Source organism: Canis lupus, chromosome 11 (genome assembly GCF_048164855.1).
Source record: "Canis lupus baileyi chromosome 11, mCanLup2.hap1, whole genome shotgun sequence".
In the NCBI taxonomy this organism is placed as follows: domain Eukaryota; kingdom Metazoa; phylum Chordata; class Mammalia; order Carnivora; family Canidae; genus Canis; species Canis lupus.
In genome coordinates, this window is record NC_132848.1 from 22,656,255 (window position 1) to 22,678,377 (window position 22,123).

The 22,123-nt window shown below is 64.4% G+C and overlaps 1 long non-coding RNA gene across 2 annotated transcripts in view; it reads right to left on the reverse strand.

Annotated features, from left to right (window-relative positions):
* Window positions 1–1,180: 1,180 nt before the first annotated feature.
* LOC140642655 (uncharacterized) overlaps window positions 1,181–22,123 on the reverse strand; it is a 40,051-nt gene continuing 19,108 nt past the window's right edge. For both annotated transcript variants that reach the window (XR_012039072.1, XR_012039073.1), the window contains exons 3-5: window positions 16,555–16,636; window positions 14,205–14,276; window positions 1,181–5,040 (exon numbers count right to left, since the gene is read on the reverse strand). This is a non-coding gene — a long non-coding RNA (uncharacterized lncRNA). The remainder of the gene's footprint in view (window positions 5,041–14,204; window positions 14,277–16,554; window positions 16,637–22,123) is intronic.

Consider the following 22,123-nt stretch of genomic DNA (forward strand, 5'->3'; position numbering starts at 1 on the left):
GCTTGTCAGCCACCCTGGTGCCAGGGAGTGACAGGGGAAGGGAAGAAGTTCCCCCCCCCCCCGCCCGCGGAAAGCCTTCTCTGCCTCCAGTTGCACCAGCTCAGACAGCCCCTGGCGTCGGACGCCTTCCGCCCGGGCGCCCGCTGTCCCTGAGACGGCGAAGTGGAACCTCCTCGGGCGCGCAAGCCGCACTTGGGCTCGAGCTGCAGAACCCCGGCCAAGATGACAGCTAGGGGACAGTGGAGTGGGGGGGCCCGGGGCACCCAGAGGAGGGTCCTGCCGAGCCCTGGCTGCTGCACGCGTGACCAGGAAGGGCCCCCCTTAGCCAGCCCCGCTGGGCCCCTGGCTGGGTCTGGAGCCTCCCCTGGTCCCTGGCCCAGGGTCTCGACCCTGGATCACGGAGGACCGTCCGAGTCTTCGCTGTCCTCCTGTCGGGCTGGCGCATTTGAGGGCCGCCTTGGTGTCCAGTCCCGTGTGCCCTGTGTGGCCGGCAAGAGCCAGCGGGGGGTAGCCTCTCACAGGGGGCGGTGGGCAGACTCGGGGGGCTGGGAAGGTGGTGCCTCATAGGGTCGGGGCCAGGCATCACGGGCGAGGGGCAGGGTGTGGACTCCCCAAGGGGTGCACTCGTGCTCTGTCAGGCACGGACGGGCCTCTGCTAACCCCCAGACTTTGGACCTGGGGGGACGGGGCTGCAGCGGCCGTTGGCGTGAGGCTCGAGGCCTCCGGGAGAAACAGGGTGAACACTGGGAAGGCAGTTGGCCCAAGGATGGACACCTGAATAAGGGCTCCCCCAGAAGCCGTCCCGAGGGAGCCGGGCACAGGATGGGGAGCTCCCGGGCTGAGACAGAGCAGCAGGTGTTGAAGTGGCCTTGGAGGCTGGGCCCTGGCCTGTGCCTGCAGCTGCTGATCAGCGTCCACGCCCCCGGCAAGGAGTTCTCGGAGGTCTCTTCGCAGGAGGGGGGCTGAGTGACATGTCTGGGGCCTGGGGTCCAGGACGGAACCCTCTGGAAGGGCCCACAGGCTGCTGGATGGCAGGCCGGGAGTACCTCCTGGCCACGGCTCCACAGTCACGTCATGCACACCCCTTCCCGGCCGATGCGCCCCACGACAGCGCCCACAGGCGCACGCCCTCCATCACCCAGTCCCGGGGCTTTGGGAATGAACAGGGCACGACTCCAGATTCTCATCAGAACAGCTTTTATTGAAGCCGAGGTGTGCATGCTGCAGCCTCCCGCCCACCTGGCCCGTGGCCCGGGGCCCCCGGAGTCACCTGCTGGGCATGGGGGCGGCCCTCCCGTGGGGACGTGTCGCTGGGCTCCTCGGGGAAGGCAGTAGGTTGTATAGTTATCTTCCGAGGGGGCAACATCACTGCCCTGAAACCACACAACCTACTACCTCACCCCGCCGGTGCCCGGGGTGCGGGAGGGTCCGCTGTCCCGCCCCTGCCCCATGCCCAGCCCCGGTCCCTGCCTGGCGGTTGGTGGCCACCAGAGCTGAGCCGGAAGGCTGGGCAGGCGCAGGGCAGGAGGGATAGTGCAGATGGCACACGTGGCACAGCCCACTCCATCCCCCTGCAAGCTGTGGGGGGCGGCATGTAGGAGCCCGTGTCCCCAGGGCCACGGTGCTCACAGAGCCTCCCCTAACATCCTGCCTGCAGTGCTGAGCGGCAGGGACGGGGCAGCCTCGGCCCCCCTCCGTGGAGGTGCCATTGCTGACCAGAGGCCTGACGCTGAGCTGGGCAGGCTGGGGAGGGCGCTGGGGGGTGTGCTGAGGTTCCCCCTGGGGGTCTGCCCTGCAACCCCAGCCTCGTCCTAAGTCCACGGCTGCTCCTCCCGATGCCCACTGCTGGCCATGGGGATGGAGCCAAGGCCACAGTCCATACGCAGGGGGTGGGAGGGTGGGGAGCGGAGGCAGGCAGGGCAAAAACTGTCCCCTCAGTCCCCCCCAGCTCTCAGGACAGTGTAGGGGGACAGAAGGGTCGACTCTGAGCCCTCCCCTGCCCTGCACGCCTCACACAGTACCGTCTGCAATCCTCATTCGTCCCCATTTCGCAGAGGAGGAAAGTGAAGCCCAGGGAGGTCAAAAGACCTGCCCAAGGTCACACAGTGAGTGGAACCTCGGCCTGCCAGACCTAGTGCGCAGCAGCCACTGCCCCCGCCCCCGCGGCTGCTGCCCCTCCCCAACTGCACCTACATCCCTCCCCAGCCAGGGTCCTAGGTGCTGTCCATCGGCGATATTACAGCCACTTCAGGAAAGACAGTAGATTGTATAGTTACCCAGAGCAGGGCAGAGCCCCAAACTATACAACCTACTACCTCACCCCAAAGGGCCGTTGGTCATGGCACACGGACGGACGTCGTGGCTTCCAGAGGCGCCTCCTGGAGTGGGGGGGCGGCTGCAGGGCCAAAGGGCACGGGGAGCCGGGCAGGCAGGTGGGCAGAGGCCCTGGGCTGTAACCCCCGGAGCAGCCACGAAGGCGGGAGAAAACCACAAACCCAAACCCGAGGGAAAAAAAGAGAGAGATGTAGGGAGGGAGGGGCCAGGCCTTGCGGGAACTGTTGCAATGGCTGGATCACCCCCGTTGGGACAGGAGGGGCCGTTATGTTCCCACGGGTAGTCTCCTGCCTTGGCGACACCGGGAGGAAGGCCACTGTTTGCTGGAAGCCAACGTGTGTCTAAAAAGGCGCTGCAAGTGTCCCCCTGGCTACCCAGCCCCTCTCCGGCTGCCCCAGGACCCACTGGGGGCCTTAGAGCCTGCTCCCTCCACCCGCTGGACAGGCAGTGATGCCCTGCACATGCGCTCTGCTCAGCCTGCTGCCGCCCAGAGTGACCTGAGCGTCCCCACCTCAGCAGAGGCCACAGGACACTCTTCTTTCAGAAAAGGGACCTGACTCCTCTGGGGAAGGCACCTGGGGCAGAACTGGAGAGACCCTGGCAGGCTCTGCACTCAGGGCTCGAGGGCACAGCCAGCCTGGATCAGTGTCCACCACGGCCACCACCTTCCTGGGGGGACCCTGAGGCAGAGCTGGTGACATAGATGCCACTCTCAACCCATCTGATAGGTGAGCACACCAGGGCCCAGAGACATAGCATCACCTTCACACCGTCACAGCTGGCAGGTGGCAGAGCCGAGATGAGGACAGTCTGCTTTCCGCCTAGTGAAGTAGTCCGAGTGCTCTGAGCTCCCCAGCCCCCGGCCCTCCTTCCATACCCCCCACGACACCCCCAGCAGGCTGCCTCCTCTGGGCAGGCCCCAGGCTGGGCAGTGCCGCAAGGTCCTTGCAGGCCCAGTGAGGCTGGGATTGCTGATCCTGTCTTGCAGTGACGATGGGCCGGGGGGTGGGGTCCTGGGCCCCCTGTCGGGGTCGGGGAGGGGGTCTGCTCTTGGGCCGTGCTGGGCGGGGCCTTGCCCACTGCTGCAGAGGGAGGTCTCATGCCCAGGCCCGTAGGCAGGGGCAGCTGCCGCTCCCTGAACGAGCCCCGGGCATCCTGGAGCCCACCCAGCAGCTCTGTGAGGTGAGTGACTGTTAGACTCATTACTGGGGGGAAAACTGGGCCAAGGACCTGGCTCCCGGCCCAGGGGTCCCCCATGAACGCCCAGGGGACTCTGGGGGAGGGACCCTATGCCTGACCCAATCTCTGGGCTTCAGACTTAGCTGCTGAGACCCTTATGCCTGCACACTGCAGGGCCCTCCTGGCTCTGACCTCTGGTGCCAGCAGGGGGAGGGTGGCACGAGGCAGGGGGGGAGCCCTGCAGGTGGAGCTGGCTGCAAAGCCAGGCTGGCCTCCTCGCTGTGCTTCTCTGGGCGCATCTCATGCCCTCGAGGGCTTAGATTTCCTCACCGAGACATGGGGTCAGTGCAGGAGCTAGCCCTCAGGGCGTCTGGGTAGCACCAGGCCACCCTTAACCAGGGCTGGAATCCACGTGTGTGCCACTGCGCAGACTCTGACACCCCTTGCCTTGCAATCTGCACCTGCCTGTCCTCCCTAGGCCTGGGCTTTTGCTCCGAAGCCTTCCGTGCTAACCCCAGGAGGGCCCCAGCCCCAGCTGGAGACACAGACTGTACATCAGGCCAGCCCATGTGCTGGGCCCCCCAGGGTGGGGAGAGACGGGGAGAGAAGGGGAGGCTAGAAGGAGACACACACCGTGCTCCGCACTGGCTGTCACCACAAGCACCCACTCCGGCGGCCTCCAGCTCAGCCTGGGACAGGCCCATGTGCCCTGGTTTCCTTCACTGGGCCTTTGTTCTTGTTCTAGGCTAGACTCACCGTGCGGCATCTCATGTCGAGGATCGGTCCTGGGTGCGTTAGGACTGCATACGAGCGCTGGTTCACGGCTGGGCAGAGAAGGGGCTACCTCGAGCACTGCTGGCCCCAAAGGGCCCTGAAGGCAAGCAGGGCACCTGGACGGTGGGCCCCAGGGACAGAAGAGTCCTCACGTGCAGAGCAGGTCGGGGCTGAGCACTCCTCTTTCATTCAGACTCTGCAACAGAGCACATCACATCTCCTTTGGGCCACGGCCAGTCATGGTGGAGGCCAGAGGGAACCGTCAAAGGGGACGGTGTCACGAGTGCAGCATGTGCACATTGTGGGCATCACTGGGGGAACCTGCTGAAGGGTGGCAGGAGGAGGAGAGACACAGCTGAGGGCAGAGGACACAGCCTGGGCAGAGGTTTGGCGGTGGGACCATTAGATCTCTGCCTAGGGACCCCCATGTCTGGTGGCAGGACCTGGAGACGAACAGGAGGGACACAGCTCTGACCACATCCCTCCTTGCTCTGAAGTCTCCGGAGCAAGGACGGTCGGAGAGGCGTGCGGTGGTGCCAGGGGCCATCTGGGCCATCCTGCGAGCCCCCCTGGGGTGCACCCACACTGAGGCTGGGGCAGCAGACCCGCTCACCCGTCTCCCGCAGGATGGCAGGGCGAGGACCCTGTGGGCTCAGGCCGGGCGGGAAAGAGCAGGCCAGACTGTGGGGGTGCACTCACTGAGAGGAAGGCCAACTGTGGACAGGAGCCCCCAGATCAGCACCACTTCTTGACCTGTTCGGGATTTATAAAAAAAGTAACCAGCGTCAGGATTGGGAGAGGCCTCAGCCATGCCAGAAGCCATGCCAGAGCTCTGTGTCTCCTCCCCAGACGTGCCCCACCAGCCCGCGAATCCCATGCTCCCTGCAGGGGCCTGGAGAGGAGCCTCCGTGGCCACCTTGGGCTGCACAGCTCTGGCTCAGAGACGACGGAGACCCGGGCCTTGTCTTTGGATGGTCAGGGCCGCTGATGTCCCAGTGCTGGGTGGCTAATGCCACATCAAGCTGCACGGACGCTCTGGGGCCTGGAGTTAGGAGGACCCAGGAGTGGGGAGACAAGCTCCCCGCTTTACAGAGAAGGCTCTGGCCAGGCCAAGGCTCTTGCCCCGTGGCAAGCAAGGCCTGGGATCCTCCCGAGGGCAGAAATCCCAAGGAAGGGGCTCCCAAGACCTGCCCGGAGGCCTCAGCCAGGGCTCGCTTGATCGATCGTGACCCCACCTAGCTCTGGCCCATTCCAGCCAGATGCCCACCCAGGACTTGCAGGACGGAGGGGAGACGGCAACACGGATCCTCAAAATAAAGGACACGGGTGTAAGACACGCACACGGCGGAGCGCTGACCACCTGCAGGGCATGGAAGCTGAACTCGGGATGCTGCACGTGGGGCCCGACCCACGGGACCTGTGCCTCTGCTTCTTCCCACCGAGTCCCTGCCCGGTGCCGGCCCCCCAACCCTCCTCAGCCCGTCTCTGTCCTCTGCCAAGGGCGACCACCCCAGCTGTTCCAGCTTCCTGCCCACGAGGGCCCTGTCTCCTGTCTGGACACTGGGGAGGCCCCCAAGGGGCGTCCCAGCTCTGCCCCAGCTCAGGGACCAGCCGTACTCTCTGGGGCCCCAGGCCTCCTGCCCGGAAGACCCAGCACTGCGGCAGGTGGTGTGGCAGGTGGGAGAGGTGCCCGTGGTCGTCGGCGGCGTTCCTCTCTCCCGGGGGCCTGGGCGGGTTCCCTGCACACCTGCTGCATTATTTCTCTCGGTGACCAGGAAGCAGAGATCGTGACCCCCAGCAGGGTCCCCACTCTGGCTTTGCCTATACCAAGAAGGGGTTCACGCAAAATGTGGTTTTCTTTAGCCAACAACACGGGTTTTTTGGGAGGTGAGGGTGAGGACTTCCATTTCTGGGTCTCTGGCCCATCTGCGGAGACATTTCTGAGTGAGTGGGGTACGGCCCCGACTTGGGGTGTCCGAGGTGGAGGGGCAGATTTGCTGGGCCTTACCTGCCCCACATTCCCAGGGACCAGCACAGGCCTAGGCCTGGGGAGGACCCTCTTTTTCTTGGGGGAGATGGCAGGAATCCTGAGACAGAGCCAAGGGGACCCTTCCCAGTCAGCCCAGATGACGGCTGGCAGGGGTGGCAGTAACGCCCCATGGAAGGGGCTCCCCGAGCAGGGCCGCCGGGGCGTGAGAACTCGGCAGTCGCCCTGCCAGCCACCAGACCCGGTCCTGCAGTGTCCGCCTGCGGGCAGGGCGCTGGGCAGCCCCGGGTGGGAGGAGCCAGGCCAGCCGGGGACAGGTGTGTGGGAGGCCTTAGTGGGCAGGTGGCCCTTTCAGGGCCGGGTGGATGTCTGGAGTGAGAGAGGCAGACAGACGGTGTCACCCCGCAGTCACCTTGGGCTTGGCTCGGGGCCACCGAGAGCCGGGAACCCCCCCTCCGGGGCCGCCCCCCACTGCCGCCCCGATTGGGTTTCTCCCCATAAAGCGGCCAGTGTTTCTGCTCGGCAAGCCGTGCCAACAATGGAGTCTGGGAAAAAGACGTGGGGGTGGCATCCGGGGGCCCTCGGCGGGGGACGGGTCTCCCTGAAAACGCAGCCCATAAAGCTAAGGAGGTAGCAGCCTGATCGACTCAGGCCGGGGCCGTGTGCCCACCGTGGGCCTGGCACGGCCAGGAGGCGGGGAGACTCCCACCCCGGAGCGCATGATCTACGCGGCGCCCAAACTCAGCAACTGAGACAAATACTGTCAAGTTCTTAAAAACCAACACAAAAACATCCACGGTGTAAAAACCTCAAACCTGAAGACAGAACGGACCTGGGTGCTGACTTCTCCTGCCTCGGGCCCCAGCAGCACCAGCCCAGGGCCCCGCTGCCCCCAGCAGCACACCTCAGGGTTGGAGTAGCCAAACCGGATCGGGAATCCAAATTTCTCTGGCGCGAGGCTCCTCCCAGAGCCCCACGTACCCCTGGGTGCTTCAAGCCATGCGGGTGGGGAACTGGCACCTCCAGACCAGAGCCCCCGTGCCAGCCCCCCACGGGTCTGGACAGACCCCAGCGCTCCGTGTCTTGGGGCCCGAAGTGTTCCCTTGTGCACCCTCCCTATGCAGCTGCCCACCCCCCACCACGATAGGCACCTCCACAGCCTGTGTCCGACGCTCCAGCTCCCCGCTTTCCTGTGCCCAGGGACCTCCGGGCTGGCCTAGTGAACGCCGCTCCCCAGGGTCGGGGCCAGGCCCGCAGGGGTGCCTGGAGCCCAGAGAAAGGCCAGGCACACAGGTGGCAGCCCTTGGGGAGCCAGGGCACAGGCTCCAGCCGGGTAGGCTGACACACCGGCATCCGTGGGGGCCACGGGCCTGGGGGAGGAAGGGACACCTGGCTCCGAGGTCCCCTGGGTCAGGGTTCCAACCTCTGCTGTGGCTCCAAGCAATGATAAGCATTGGGCGAGCCAGCACCTCTGGCCTCAGCTGCCCTTGCAAGTGGGACAAGGATGCCGGGGCCATCAGGAGGATGCTGGGGGTGCCTCCGTGCCTGGGGCAGGGTGTCCGCGGGGGTGGGGGGAGCTGGGACTCCCAAGGGAGAGGCAAGCACGCAGAGCCCTCTGTGATCCCGTGGGCATCTCCGCATGGTGTTCATCGTTGGGCAGCAGCACTAACCTCAAGGGCGAGCGTGCATCTGAAATGTTCTCCATTTAGGCTGCAGCCTGGGTTGCGAGACGAGTGGCGGCGGGCACGGGAGGGCACCAGATGCACACCTGTCATTAACAACGTCTGGCAGGGACCCCGCCCCAGCTGCAGCAGTCCCCCCAGACGGTCATTCTGCCGAGGGGCTCCACGTTCCCCCAGGAGCTGGTGCGTCTGGCCTGGCGCGTGGCCACCACCTGGTCCCAAGGGCTTTCCTGGGGGGAGCCAGGGTATGAGTAAACCTCACTTCATGGTGACAGAACGTTCTCTCTGGGAACCGCAAGGAGAGCGCATCTGGGAAGGGCCTGGGGCAGCGTCCAGCAAGCCTCCCCACCTCAAGGGCCGGGCTGGGCCACAGGTGTCTGGGGAGGCCCCAGCCGGCTCCACGCATGCTCTACTGGGTGTCCCCTGACGGGGTGGAGGTGACCCTCAGCCATGGCCAGGGCTACCCCCGCTCAGCCTGACACAACTCCCTGGGAAACGGCTTCAGCCCCTTTAAAAGGCACATGCTGTCCTCGAACGCCACTCCCGGCCACTCCTGGGGCCAGACAAGGAAATTTCTATGATCCCCCTCTAGGAGGCAGGCGGCCCCTCGAGGACCTCGTCGCCCTAGGGTCCGCGAGCCCTGCCCACTGCTCCCGCCACCTGCCAGGCGGCTGTGGCCCCACTGCCCGGGGCTGGCTCCAGAGACGGCGGCGTGTCCTCTGGCCGCTCCGCGGGTCCCTGCGGCCGAGACTCCCGGGATGCTGCGCGGCCTCCGCCTGCGGCGCCGTGGGGGCTACTACCCCGCTCCCTGGGGCGCGCAGAGCAGGAGCCGAGCCGGAGGCTGGAGGCGGGGGCTGCTCCCAGCCCTGGGAGGTGCTCCAGGAAGTGGGGCCTGCGGACACAGGACGGCGCAGGGCGCGGCGGGGCCCGGCCACGGGGATGAGGAGGCTCCGCTGGCTCCAGCCCGTGAAGCCGGCTGCGAGCGGCCCTCGGCCGGGGCTCACGTCCAGGAGGCCCCGTCCCGCGCCCTGAGGACAGGCCCGAGCCGCGTCCAGCCCGGAGCGCAGGCCTGAGCCGGGTCCTCTCCCCGCGGGGCCGGAAGGGAGCGGGTCCTGCTGCCGGGGTCCGGGAGCCCCCCCCCGGGGCCGCGTCATTTCCAGAACTGTCCGAGCAGCTCGGTGGCTGCCAAGGACTCCCTCCAGGAGCATGGCTTTAATTACAGCTCCTCTGGGCTCTGCTCGCAGCATCTCCGTCTGCTCGGCAGGGAAGCCCGGGGGGCGGCGAGGGGGCCGGGCCGGGTGAAGGGCCGGGGTTCCCGGCTGCCTTGCCAAGACGCGCCGGTGCCAAGCCCAGGGCGGCCGCGGCCAAGGCCGGGCTGGGGCGGGGGCCGCTGCTGGGCTCCGTCCAGGCCACTCGGGGCAGCCGGGCGGGCAGTGGTCTCCCTCCTCCCGCCGCCCGCCGCCGCCCGCCGCCCGCCGCCCGCCGCCGCCCGCCGGCCTCACACAAAATGGCGGAGGGCTGCCGCGGCCATTTTGTGCAGCCCGGGAAGACAAAGGCCGCGGCGGCGGGGCGGGAAGGAGGACCGTCCACTCCTGAAGCGCGGCCTCCCGCCGGGCGCGCAGGTCCAGGAGGGCCTGGCCAGAGGCGGGCGGCAGTGCCTTCTCCGGAGCCTGCCTCCTGCCCCCGCCCCCCGAGCTCCCTCACCCCTTGGGGGAGCCCGGGTGGTCCTGGGGACGACCTCCCGCCCAGGGCTCACTCGAGGCCGCACTCGAGGGGACACGGAGACGCAGGGCTGAACGGAGGCGCCTGCAGGACGAAAATCCTCCTGTGCCCCAGACCCTCAAAGGGCGGTCTTCACCGGCCGCCGGCGGGGTGGCCCCTGAGCAGATGGCCCGAGGGCTGCCCTGCATTCCAGGGACATCCCAGCACATCCAGCCTGCGGGCCGGGCTGGCAGCCTGTGCCCACCCGCCGCCGGCAGGCGCACGGACAGCTGGCAGGACCGGCCATGCCAGGGCAGTGCCAGGGGACACCGGGCAGGGCGGCTCCAGGGACGCCGGGCCGCACCCCTTCCCGAGCTCCTGTGGCACCAGAGGCCCTGCCTGATGGGGGCCCCAAGCCGGCCACGTCTCAAGCCTCAAGGGCCCTGTTCTGAATCTGCCGGGTGACAGCCCACCCCTGGTCTGTGTCCCTCTGGGGACACAAGGAACTGTCCCAGCAAACACCCGCCAGACCAGAAGCCTCCCTGGAGCACAGCGTGCTCGGCGACCGGGAGGCACCAAGAGCCCGTGTCTCTCTGACTCTGCCCTGCCCGTGGTCTCCACGTCTTTGGGCTCACTCAGAACCCCAGACGTGCGGCAGCGACCAGCAGGACTGCTCTGGGGGCCTCGGGTCCAGCCACAGGCCGCCCCTCCCCGCCTGCGCCCAGTGAAAACCCGAGGTTGAACCAATCCCACTTTACAGACCAGCAGACTAAGACCAGGGGGTCGTCAGGGCCTGGCTCTGGCCGAGGCCGGTGCGCGGCTCCTGAAGGGCACTGGGTCCAGGGAGAGCCCAGGCCCACGTCAAGTTACAGGAGAGAGTGGAATCGGGAGGGAAGCCCAGCCCTTCCTGCCGTGGGGACGCACGTGGTCTGGAGGGCAGGTGCCACGGTCCCTCTTGCTTGTGTGACCACAGCTGTCCTGACAACCAGCTGAGCATGACAAGGTGCTGTCCTCACTGAGGACCGCTCCTCGGGGCAGCTTCTCCTCGGGAGCCACCCCAAGGGGATGAGAAGGACTCACTGCCCTGGTTCAAGTCCCCACTTGCCCGAGATGGCTGCAAACGTGCATACCACTGCCAGGGCATATGCTTCCTATTGAAAATGGGGCAAATGCAAACAGCCTGCACCGGCCACATGCCGGGCACCAGCCTGAGCCCACCGTGCTGAGTGCCAGTCAGTCCCCATTACGGCCAGACCTGCAGAGCACGAACAACCACAGAGAGGCTAAGTTACTCTCCCCCACACGCAGCCAAGACAGCCGTCATCCCGTCCTGTGCTCCAGGCACAAGGGAACAGAAACCCACAGACGTCTCCATTTACTGAGCCAGGTGACTCGGTTGCTAAGGGCTGGACCCCTCTGTGCTAGGTGACCCAGGCAAGCCCCACATCAGAGACCTTCCCTCTCTCTTCCTCGAGATGACAGCAAGGCCATTCTGGGTCCCCCGGGTCTCCAAGGCCAGCCAGGCGAAATGGACTCGTGTTCTCAGACAAGAGCAGCTCGGATCCAGGCGTGCTGGAGCCGACAGGAGCTCGTGCTTCCCCACCCAGAGCTGGCCTGCTGACCCTCCAGCTCCACGGTCAGCGGAGAATAAGGCCTCCAACCGGGGAGATGCCCGAGGCCAAGTGTCCAGCCGAGCGCAGACAGGGGAGGGAACCCAGGGCAGCACAGATGGCAGCCCCAAGCACTGCCAGCCCCACCGGTCTGGGAGCCTCTTGGTTTCATTCCAGCGAGAAGACTCCTCACCCCGGGCACCATTCCATGGAGGCCCTGAGCTGGAGGCCCCGTCCCCAGCCTCCTGTCCACTCCCCCCACCCCACCCCGCTGGAGGCTGCCTTTCAGGACCCAGCAGCCCAACATGGCAGAAAGGCCACCCGCTCCTGGATCCCAGACGCATTTCTGCCCCTGAGCTGGCTGGGGCCAGGCCCCGACCCCGCCGCCCCTTGACCTCCCGGAGCATATGCTCCCCCGGGGCACCCACCCAGCAAGGCCGTCAGCAGAGCGATGGCTCTTAGAGGAGGGGCGTCCGGCTCAGGGCCTGGCACACTCACAGGCACCGAATCGAAGGTGGCCATGTCGGGGGGCAGCTGGCAGGGCAGGCCCTCCTTGCCACCGGCCCGAGAGGGTTCGCCTGGCGCCTCTCCCCACACGTTTCAGCATTAACTATCCCCAGCCAGAGTGCTGCTCAGACTCGGCGAGCAAGCACTGAGCGATGCCCATCATTCCGCACCTTGTCAACATTCTCACTGGGACAAAAAGACCGAGTGCAGAGTGTTCTCAAGGCCCTAATTTCTATCTGGTAAATAAAGGCTGTGCTATCTGGGCACCGGGCATTAGAATGAACTGCTGCCCTCCTCGGCCGTGGGCACCACACACGGGTCAGCCTCGGAGCAGTGGCTCTGCCGTGGGGCGTCAGGCCCGTCCACACCAACCTCTGAGGAACAGGGCAGCCTGTCTGTCCACACCGTCTGTCCACAGGAACCTGGGGTGCTGGGGACGGCGGGGCCACATCCCTTCAGAGAACCAGCTGCCACTGGGTGCTGAGCAGAGGCGCGCGGCTCCTGTCCTACCGGGCGTGGGGGAGGCAGCAGGGGCTTAGCACGGCCAAGGCCCCAGAGATGGAGGGAGCCTCCCCTGAGCAGACCTCTCCCCACCCCGGGCCACATCCAGGCCGACTTCAAGGACAACGATACTGAGTCAGTTCAGACACAGATCCCACCAACCGAGTCACTGCTCCCCATAAACCTCTGGCATCTCCCAGCTCAGCATCCCGAAGGGGCTCCATCATCCCGATGACCCTCCGGGACCACAGATGAGGCCAGAGCCGAGCTCTTCACGGTCCCTGGCCTCCGTTTCTGGCTGCACAGAATGGAGACGATTGGCTGCACCTTGCTGGTCCGCTGGGCCGTGGGAGGGCATGTGTGCACGCAGGAGGGGTGGTCCTCCCCTCTGGCCCTGAGCATGTTCTCACACCTGTGGCAACTGGGCTGTACGGTCATCCTGCTGCCTGAGGACAGAGTAAGCACCTACTGCATGCACTGGCCTTGTCTTCTGTCCACCGCACGGTATGGGGAATACGGGTCCTGCCCTGGGAGAGTCCCCCCACCCCCAGGCCTGTCCTCCACCCAGGCAATTCCCCACCTGTCCTGGGCCTCGGCGGCTATGCACGGACCCCGTTCCCCTGGCCCCAGAGCCCTTCTAGCACCCCAGGTGGGCTGGCCCTGCCTCCTTGGACCCCCACGCGTTCCTGGGGATGCACCCCTGTGGCCTCCGCTCAGGGCTTGGAGGCAGGACCCAGCTGCACATACTGGTGCCTGCCCTGCAGGAGGGTGTACCTCCGGGGGCTTTGGGGGATTTCACAGTGGACCCCCAGGAAAGAACCTAGATGGCTTTGGGCAGAGCCCCGCGGGCCCTGGGGACATCTGGGACCAGCTGCACCCTCAGGTCCATTTCCCCAGCGACAGCACCCCCAAGCTCCTTGGCCCTCTGCTCAATGTCGTCTCTTACCCGTGCCGTGCCCTGCCCTGCTTTCTCTCTGCCTCTACTCTGTTCTTCCCCTTCCCCTGTTACCCGCCCTGGGTCCCCTTTTCCCTCTGTCCCATGGCCTTTGTGGGCCTCCCCCTCTCCCCAACCCAGTTCCACCCCCACCCTGGGCACCGGCTGGGGTAGGCTCTGCGTGCAGACACAAAAGCCCTGGAGGCAGCATCTGCAGAGTCTTGCGGGCAAGCTGGACCTGTAAACACATGAGGCCCAGATGGCAGAGGGCTCCTGAGCCCAGACGCAACAGCCTGGGGTCCTCTCCACATGGACCTGGGGGGCAGGTCTGCCCTGGCCATGGCAACAGCGGGGGAGGGGAGGGGAGGGGACGCCTGTCTGGCCCACATGGCCCCACCGACTCCCCAGGAGCCTAGCATCAGCCAAGTGGGCCCTGCCGCCTGCATGGGGCGCCGGGCTCTCAGGGGAGGAGCAGGGTGTGTGCAGGGGGCTCCGAGCACAACAGGCCGCCATTAGGGCCATGGGGCTGCCGGGAGAGGGAGTGGCAGGCCAAGGGCCTTCTCACCTGCTGAGCCCCTGAGCTCTGTGCACTCCAAAGATACTCCCGAGCAGTCCCCAGCAGCTGGCCCGAGCTCTCCCACCGTGGACTCCCGAGACAGATGGCTCCTTGCAAAAGGAGCTTCACACAACTTCTGTGCAGAAGGGAGCCACAAACACGGGCCTGAGTCCAGCTTCCTGGGGTAAGAGACCTGGGCAAGCCCCTGACTTCTGGCAGAACTTGGTCCCTCAGCTACAGAAAGAGGCTGGAGGCAGGTCAGGGCCGAGGCTGGAGCAGACCCAGCGGAGCCTGTGCAAATGTGCGGGCAGTGCCCAGCTGGCTCCTCGGTGCTCTGCAAGCCCTGTGGGTGTGTGCATGTGTGTGTCCCATCCCCAGGGTGGTACCTGGGGAGGGAGCAGGGAGCCCTGACTTGCAAGATTAGAAATGCTGCACTGACCTGAGGGAGGCACGGTCGTCTGAGCTTCAGGGCTCTGCTGCAGAACAGGGTGGCTGGAAGAAGGTATGAGTCCTGGAAGGAGAGACAGAGAGAGAGACACCGGGTCTCAGGAAGGAGACCCCAACTGCGCGGGCATGCAGCACCCGCCCACCCTGCCCTGAGACCCTGGGAGGCCACTGCAAGGACCCCAAGGGCCATGAAGCTGCTGCATCGGTGTGACTTCACGCCCAAAACACTGGCAAGGACACACCCCAGTTTTCTGGGGGCATCCATCCCCAGGGGGCCGCAGCTGGCGGCAGGTGTAGGGGCAGGACCCGGAGCCATTGAGACGCAGGTTCAAAATCAGACTCGGCGAGGCCTCATGGCTTGGCCGGGGCCCCTCGCTGCCTCTCTCCCAACCAAGGCATTTAGGGTTGGGGAGAATCAGATGACGCAGTGTGGGAGGCGTTCAGGAGGATGAGAGAAACACAGCTGTGCTGAGCGTGAGCGCGCACCCTCCCCACCCCCTGCCCTCGCCCAGGGCCTCAGGGTGTCAGGGAGCGTAGGCACCAGGCGGCTCTCTCGGCATCCCCAGCATGACCGTTGCAGATGGTGCTCCCTGAACACTACTTCCTGCAAAGGACAGTCTTTTCCTCTTTGCTTGGGCTGCTAGGATGCTCAGCGCTGAATTCACAGGTCTTCACCAACAACCGGAGACTTCTATGTGACATGGCTTCTTTTAGGGCTACCTTCAATTTTCCCTTTGCCCTAATTTCCTGTTTATTTTTATTTTCTGCATTGTCTATATTGCTCTAAACTCTAACAGAGGTATATGTATTTTTATATTTGTGTGTATTTATTTATTTATTTATTTATTTATTTATTTATTTATGTGACAGAACATAATATCTAACATCTCGGTCCCCTGTCCACCCATATGATCAGTGGGGGCTATGTGTGTACGCTTCATCTTGCAAGTAGTGGATTAGGACTGATCCTAAGCCAGAACCCCCACTTCTTGGCCAGAAGAGGCTCCCTCTTCTGCTCCTACTGATACCTGGTGGGGCCAGGGCACACAGGAAGAGGTCAGGATGCCTCTTTTGCAAATGCAAAAACAGAATCCCAGGGAGAAGCCATGGTTTCCCCAAGACCACACAGCAGTGAAGGCCCGGTAGGTCTGTGACCGAGGAGGTCTGACCTGGAAACTGCGGCTTCGTCCCCTGCCCTGATGTGGGCATTCCCGTGAGCCCTCAGGGTTGGCGAGGCTGCCCCCAGGCTGACCCCGGCGATGGAGGTGCTGTCCTTGGACATTGCAAAAGGCACGGACAGAGAGCCTCCGGCTCTGCTGCCCCACACGGCACCTGCTATGGGCAGGAGGCTCCCCACCCTGTTGTTGTGCAAATGGACCATGACCCCCACACAGAGCTGCTCAGATCTTCAGATCAGGGTGCAGACCTCCCCCTACTTGGGTGTCTCCCCAAGGTCATGAAACTAACCCGTGGCCGTAGCAGGCCTGGGTTCCTGGGATACGGAGCCTCTCCTTGCTGCCTCAGAGATGCAGTCAACTAGGCCCCTGGCCACACAAGCCCCCAGTCTGCCTCGACCCACCATCTCATCTCACTTATTAGCACCAGCACACGTAAACCCGAAATAATGAATGTAGGGAACTGGACCGTGCTGAGCTCGGCAGAGGGAGGGGCCAGAAAAGCACCACGGTGGCCAAACACCGGGAGGGTCTCCTGCCTTTCAGTGAAGCATAAACCACTGTGCTTCCTGGGTGCCCACCGTGTGCAAGACTTGTGTCCCGTCCCCTGGCCCTCTCAGTGAAGCCACGAATGCTCTGGGATTTATTGTGTGTCCCCAACACTCCCCCAGGAGGAACTGCCGCCCCAGCCTTACGGACGAGCAGACCGAGGCTCTGTAGGAGCCTGTCCAGGAGGACGGCTCACAGCTGGGGGGCTGGGCGTGCCCATCCCTTGGCACCACCGCAGGTGGCAATGGCCCAGAGCTCGCTCAGGAGAGTCTCTGTGCCAAACTCGGCCCTCCCTGATTCCATCTGCTTGGAGGGGGCGAATCAGAGCACTCAGGCCGCAGGGCAGACAGAGGACGCACTGAGAGGCGATGGCACACAGCAGGCCAGGGAATCCTTGGCTCTGCTCCTCACTCCTGGTCCTGGAGCAGGGTCTCATTCACCTGCCCAGGGCCAAGCTAATCCCTCAGGAACTCTGGGCAGGGTGGGCCTGGCTGCAGACTGGGGTCTGCAGGGCTGGTGCTGGGCTCTTTTGAAAGATGGGCTTGTGTTCCCTTCCTGGCCAGGCCGCCCACCTCCCGGGCTGCCTCCCTGCCCTGGCCCAGGGCAAAGACCATCTACCTGGGCTAGGTGGTCCTGGAGTGTCTCCCGAAGTCCACGATGGGTTCTGGCTCCTTGGGAGTGGTCTGGGAGGGCTCACGTTCTGGAAGACACAAGGTGACCAAGGAGTCAGCGGCACAGGCCTGCTGGCACATGGCCTTGGGAGGGAAGGGGGCTCGCTGTGACCCTCCCCTGCCTCTCATTCACCCTGCACAACCGCCTGCAGATGGGCCCAGCCCACCACTCACAGCAGGCAAGGCGCCCAGGTGCCCGGGTTACAGAACCAAGGAAAGCCTCGTCTGACCGCCCTCCTCCCAGCCCTGACCTGGACTCCCACCTGAAACCAAACCCCAACCACTGGCTTCCTTAAATCCCAGCCATGCACATCTCCAGTGTCTGCAGGGGAAGGGAGCTGACGGCGTGTGGCACCTGGTGCCACACCACGGGGTGGCCCTTTGCAGTGCCTCAACCCCCTAGCTCCAGACCCACATTGGCTCCTACCCTTCCCTGGGCCCCGAATGTCCTCCTGCTGTCAAAGGCCTCGTTCCTACCCATCCTTTAGGTCCCTCTTCCAGGGATGCCACCTGGGTCACAGACCTCCCCCGCTCTGGTGGTAGCCAGGCTGGGGGTCCCCTGAAATTAGCTCATGGATTCTTATGCTGCCTGTCCCTGCCAAGGCTGGCAGCTCGGCAGCAGCAGTGACCAGCTCCTACGCAGCTGCGTGCACCGTGGCCTAGCACAGTGCCCGGCACCCAGGAGGCACCCAGGATGACGGGGAAGCGCCCCCCTACTATTGGAACAATGTCTCTAGACAGGACTCCGGGTCTTTTCCCGATGAGCCAGCAAGAGAACAGCCCGAGACCGACGGAGCGGGAACACCAGGCCCTGAGGTCCTGATGGCGTCTGCCCGGTGACTCCCAGGCGGGGCTCTTGCTCCTGCCCTGCCTCCGGCTCAGGCTTGCATCTGGGGTCCAGGCTTCCCCAAAGCAGGACTGGCTCCCTGCGCGTGAGGACAGAACGGCAGACCCGGACCCAGGCCCGACTCACCGCAGAGAGGAACCAGGCTGGGCTGCAGCGGGACCCACTCTGCCTCTGGCCTAGGCCGAGCGGGAACGGGTAGCTGGGAGGAAGGCACTGAGGCTCCCCTTCCGCACCGTCTGTGAGCGCCCCCGGGGTCCTGACCACACCCATGCAAGGTGGAAGGCTCCCGCAGATCCCCAGGGGCAAGCAGGCTCGGTCAGGAAAGCAACCTTCCCCGGACCCATCACCCGGACCCGTCCCACCCGAAGCAGGAGTCCCTGGCGCTGAGTCACCCAGTTGTCACCGGCTGGCTCACAGCCCTCCCTGTCAGGCCTCTGCCTGGGGCTCATAAGGGCCCGGAAGCAGGAGGGGACCTACTGGTAGGTCCCCGGATGTGCTTGGACTCCCAGCCCCCAAATGCTGGGTGGAACCCCAACAACACCCCTGAAGATGGGGGCCTACAGGAATGTGAGCCCGACGCGCTGTCTGTACACAGTGTGGACTCAGGGCCCCGAGTCACACAGTGCTGGGTTCTAATCCTGCTTCCCCTCTCACTGCCTAGAGCCTCTCTCACCCTTAGACTCCCTAGCTGCAGGACGGGGCTTCTGGGATGGAGCACCTCACCACCTCATTTTATAGGAGGGAAGCATCCCCGAGAAGGGACTGCCCGGAGGCAGCACAGCCCTGGCCTGGCCGGCTGGGACGCCCCTGCCCCTGACCCCCGCCTCTCCTCCCAGCACAACGGAGCCCCGGCGTGCACGGGTGTTTAATGACCCCAGGCCCATCTGCCTGAGCCCGTAGGATGGGCAGGTCAGGAAGTCCCCTGAGCGAGGGCGTCTCTGATGCCCTCACCTGGAGTTGATGGGACAGCACACCGGGGCCTGCCCAGGAAAGAAGCACCCCAAAGAAGCACGCACCCACTCCTCTGGACTGCGAGCTCGGCCCGGTTGGGGCTCACCAAGGGCGGCTACCATGGGCGTCACACTGTGGTGCCCACAGGCCCAGCAGCCAAGGGAGCCCTCCTTTTTGCCAACAGCTCAATGCAACTAGCTGGTGTTAGGAGCAGAAGGCAGGCTTCCGGGGGGCTGGGGGAGATGAAGACAAGACGTGGCCACCCCACACCTGCTCTGGACACACGAGGGGTATGGAAAAATTCTGTCTTGACGTCCTGATGGGTGAGCAGAGCTCCAGCTTCGGGAGCAGGTTTGGCTCTGGGATCCACGCCCAATCCCCATAGGACACGGGAGCCACACGTGGCCACGGATGGAAACGTCCCAAGGACAGCTGCCCCGGGCGGGTGATGCGAAGGCTGGGTGCCCCTTCCAACTTCAGAGCAGCACTGAGAATGCTCTCCCCCGGGGCCTTCTGCTACCCCCATATCCTTGCACCCACTCTCCCAGTGACGGCCCAGAACAGCCAGGCTACGTGTCCACCTGTCCTTCCTCAACAGACCAGCCCACATGGTGTGCGGCGTGGGGAGGGAGGCCAGGGGCCCCCGCCTGTCTCAGGGCCAGTAATGAACTTGGGCCCCCAAGTCCCAGAAGTCACAAGGCAGGTTGGGGGAAGCACAGGGATGGTGCAGACCCACTGGCTCTGCATGCTGGGCGGCTCTGGGCACAAGATCGCCCTCTCCTGCCGTTTCCACCCACGCCGTGCAAGAGCCTGCCCACCTCCTAGAGCTGTGGCACCGCCGCTGACAGAAGTAGAGGCCCCACGCCCAGGCCTGGCTCACAAGGATGCCTACCATCGCTGCCCGCCGGGGGGCCTAGAACCACCCAGGGGCCCGGCACGGGGGCCCGTCCCCTCTCAGAGCCTGTGCCCCGTGGGATGGTCACTTGGATGACGGGGTCGGCAGCTTTTTCCCACACAGTTCTGGCCTCTGGAAAGACTGTGGCACAATGAGGCTGGTGCCTGACTGGTCAGAACCAACACCGGGCCCCAGCAGGATGTCTCAGAGGTCCATCCCCGCCCACCCTGGTCCCCTCCTTGCCCATGCCCATGTCCCGGTCTCCAGAACATTCCTGAGTATCTGCAGGGTAGCCCAGGGGCCTCTTCCAGCTCTGGACAAGCCCCTTCACCTCTCTGGGCCTCAGGTTCCCCACCTGTTAGGGACAACGACACATACCTCTTCGAACTCAAGCAAGATTAGGGATAATACCTGCTCCATGCCCAGGCCCAACGGGGCTCACTGGACTGCATGCCCACTGCTACTGTCCCCCAGGGTGCTTCGAGGACATGTGCGAACTTGCTCTGGGCCTTTATCTTGGAGAAACTCCTTCTTGATCTCTTATCTTACCAGGGACCAAGTCGCCTGGGGCGTGGGTCCTGAGTGGACACCGTGGGGCAGGAGCTCTGAGCCCCCAGCAGGAACCTTGATGTGGGCCACGCTGCAGGGCCCAGAGCCACAGGAGCACGGACCCCCAGGGGGCTCAGCCTGCCTCGTCCATACTTCTCTTTGAGATTAAATTGGGCCCCTCCGAGGTCACGTGTAGGAGAAACATCCTCCCTGCAAGGGCTAGTTGCTAATGAGTCATGCACAGAGCACACCCTCGATTTATGTGCAGAAACGCCCTGCGGAGGACTGAGGCCTGGCCCTGGGGTCATGCCACGTCCGATTCCCAACGCCTCAGATACTCAAAGCAGGTTGGGAGGTGTCAGAAGTAGGCTGCAAGGGACGGCCTGGGTGGCTCAGGGGTTTAGCGTCTGCCTTCGGCTCAGGGCATGATCCCAGGATCAAGTCCTGTATCGGGCTCCGCGCAGGGCGCCTGCTTCTCCCTCTGCCTGTGTCTCATGAATGAATAAATAAAAACTTAAAAAAAAGAAGTAGGCTGTGAGCTTGTGGGCCTCTGCACCCTTCTGCCAGAGTCGGCCAGATGCACAAGAGAGGGGTGCAGCTCTGCAGCTTCATTTGGGTCAACGTGGCTCCAGCAGGGACTCGGGGAGCCAACGGCTACCACGGCAGGTGAGGTCACAGGCAGGCTCACATTCCCGGGGATGCGGCATCTAGTGGCAGAGCTGCTGGCACCTGGGGCGGAGCCTGGGCTGCAGGGCCCACCAGGCCACGGAGGATCCCCCGGGCTGCGTGGCCTGCAGGAGCCTGGCCTCTCGGAGCCCCGGGTTTTGCATCTTAAAAGCCGACATTTACGGCTACTGGACAAAGCTGACGTCGGAGAACAAACAAACGTGAAGCCCCCAACAGCTCGGCCTGCACACGCACCAGGGCTCCCGCCAGGCAGCTGCCCACACCACACAGGTGACCGACCTGGGTCTAGAAAAGCGAGTCCCCACCAGATGTGTGGCCGTTCACACTCCCATCTTGAGCTCCACCAAGTCGGGGGGCATCGCATGGGATGTGGATGCCTCTAACGGGAAAGGAACAGGCCCCAGCACCCACGTGACAAGAGTCCTGCTCTCCACAGGCGTCTGTTCCAGACGTCAGACTGCAAACACTCAGGGTGCGAAGGGAGATGTCAGGGCGGGCTCTGTCCCACCGCGGCACTGCAACCACCATCGGCTTTGAGGGGCCCCTCCATGCTCCCCGTTCTCAGTGCCCCCCCCGCCCCCAAAATTGCCTCTGCTCCTTTTCAAGGGGCCAGACGTACCCTAGTGATGGTGCCGCCCTCACTGCAACCTCCTGCTCTTTCCCTAAACGTGTCTCTTTTAGGGGGAGAATGTGCAGCGAGAATTTGGGTGGGTCAGGGTCACTCCGGTCGGGCAGCTTAGTTTTGTGATTTAAATGAGTTTTTTTCTTCACTCAGTAAGATCTGGACAACTGAGAAAAGGAGAAAGAGGCGGCCAACAGGCCTCCTCTGCTGAGCCCAGGCTGCGCGGACTCCCCTCCCCAGAGGGGCCCCCACACGCGCCAAGGTGTTCCCACCTGGCAGTGGCTCCCACTGGCGCATCTGCTGAGCGGCCACATGACATCCCCACATGCTACCTGACCCAGACTCCCCACCCCGGGCAGCGACCGGCCGCTCCGTTTCTCACAGAGAGGCTTCATGCATAGATCTCTCCCCTTCCCCGGGGGAGGTCCCCCAGAAGTGGGGTCCCCACTCAGAGCCCAGGAGCACTTTCACACACCCAAGGCAGCAGCTCCAACCTGGCCCCTTGGAACCTTCTGGAGACCCCCCAAAATGTCCAAGGTGGTAGGGGAATGGAGGCTGAGAGTGGGGACAGTAGCCTGAGGTCACACAGCAGGCCAACCGTCCAGCTGGGGGGGACCGAGACCCCTGCCCACCGGTCAGCGTGATCTCCCCGACACACACTTCGTAAAAGGCCTTAACGGACGCTGCCTCAGACCTGCCCTGGCTGGACAAAGACACCAGGGCCCTGGGAAGGGTCTGGGCACCAATGCCCTTGCACACCACAGACCTGTGACAATGAATGGCAGGAAAGAAGAGGGGTGCGGTGGGTGCTACAGAGGGTCTGGGCAGCTCACAGCCAAGGGAGAGGAGGCAAGAGGACTTCCTGGAGGAGGAGGACCCCCATAAGCCACAGCAGGCAACAGGGCCGTGCCAGAAATTCATGAACTGGAAATGTTCGACCTAGATTAACAGAGCGGGCCGCCACT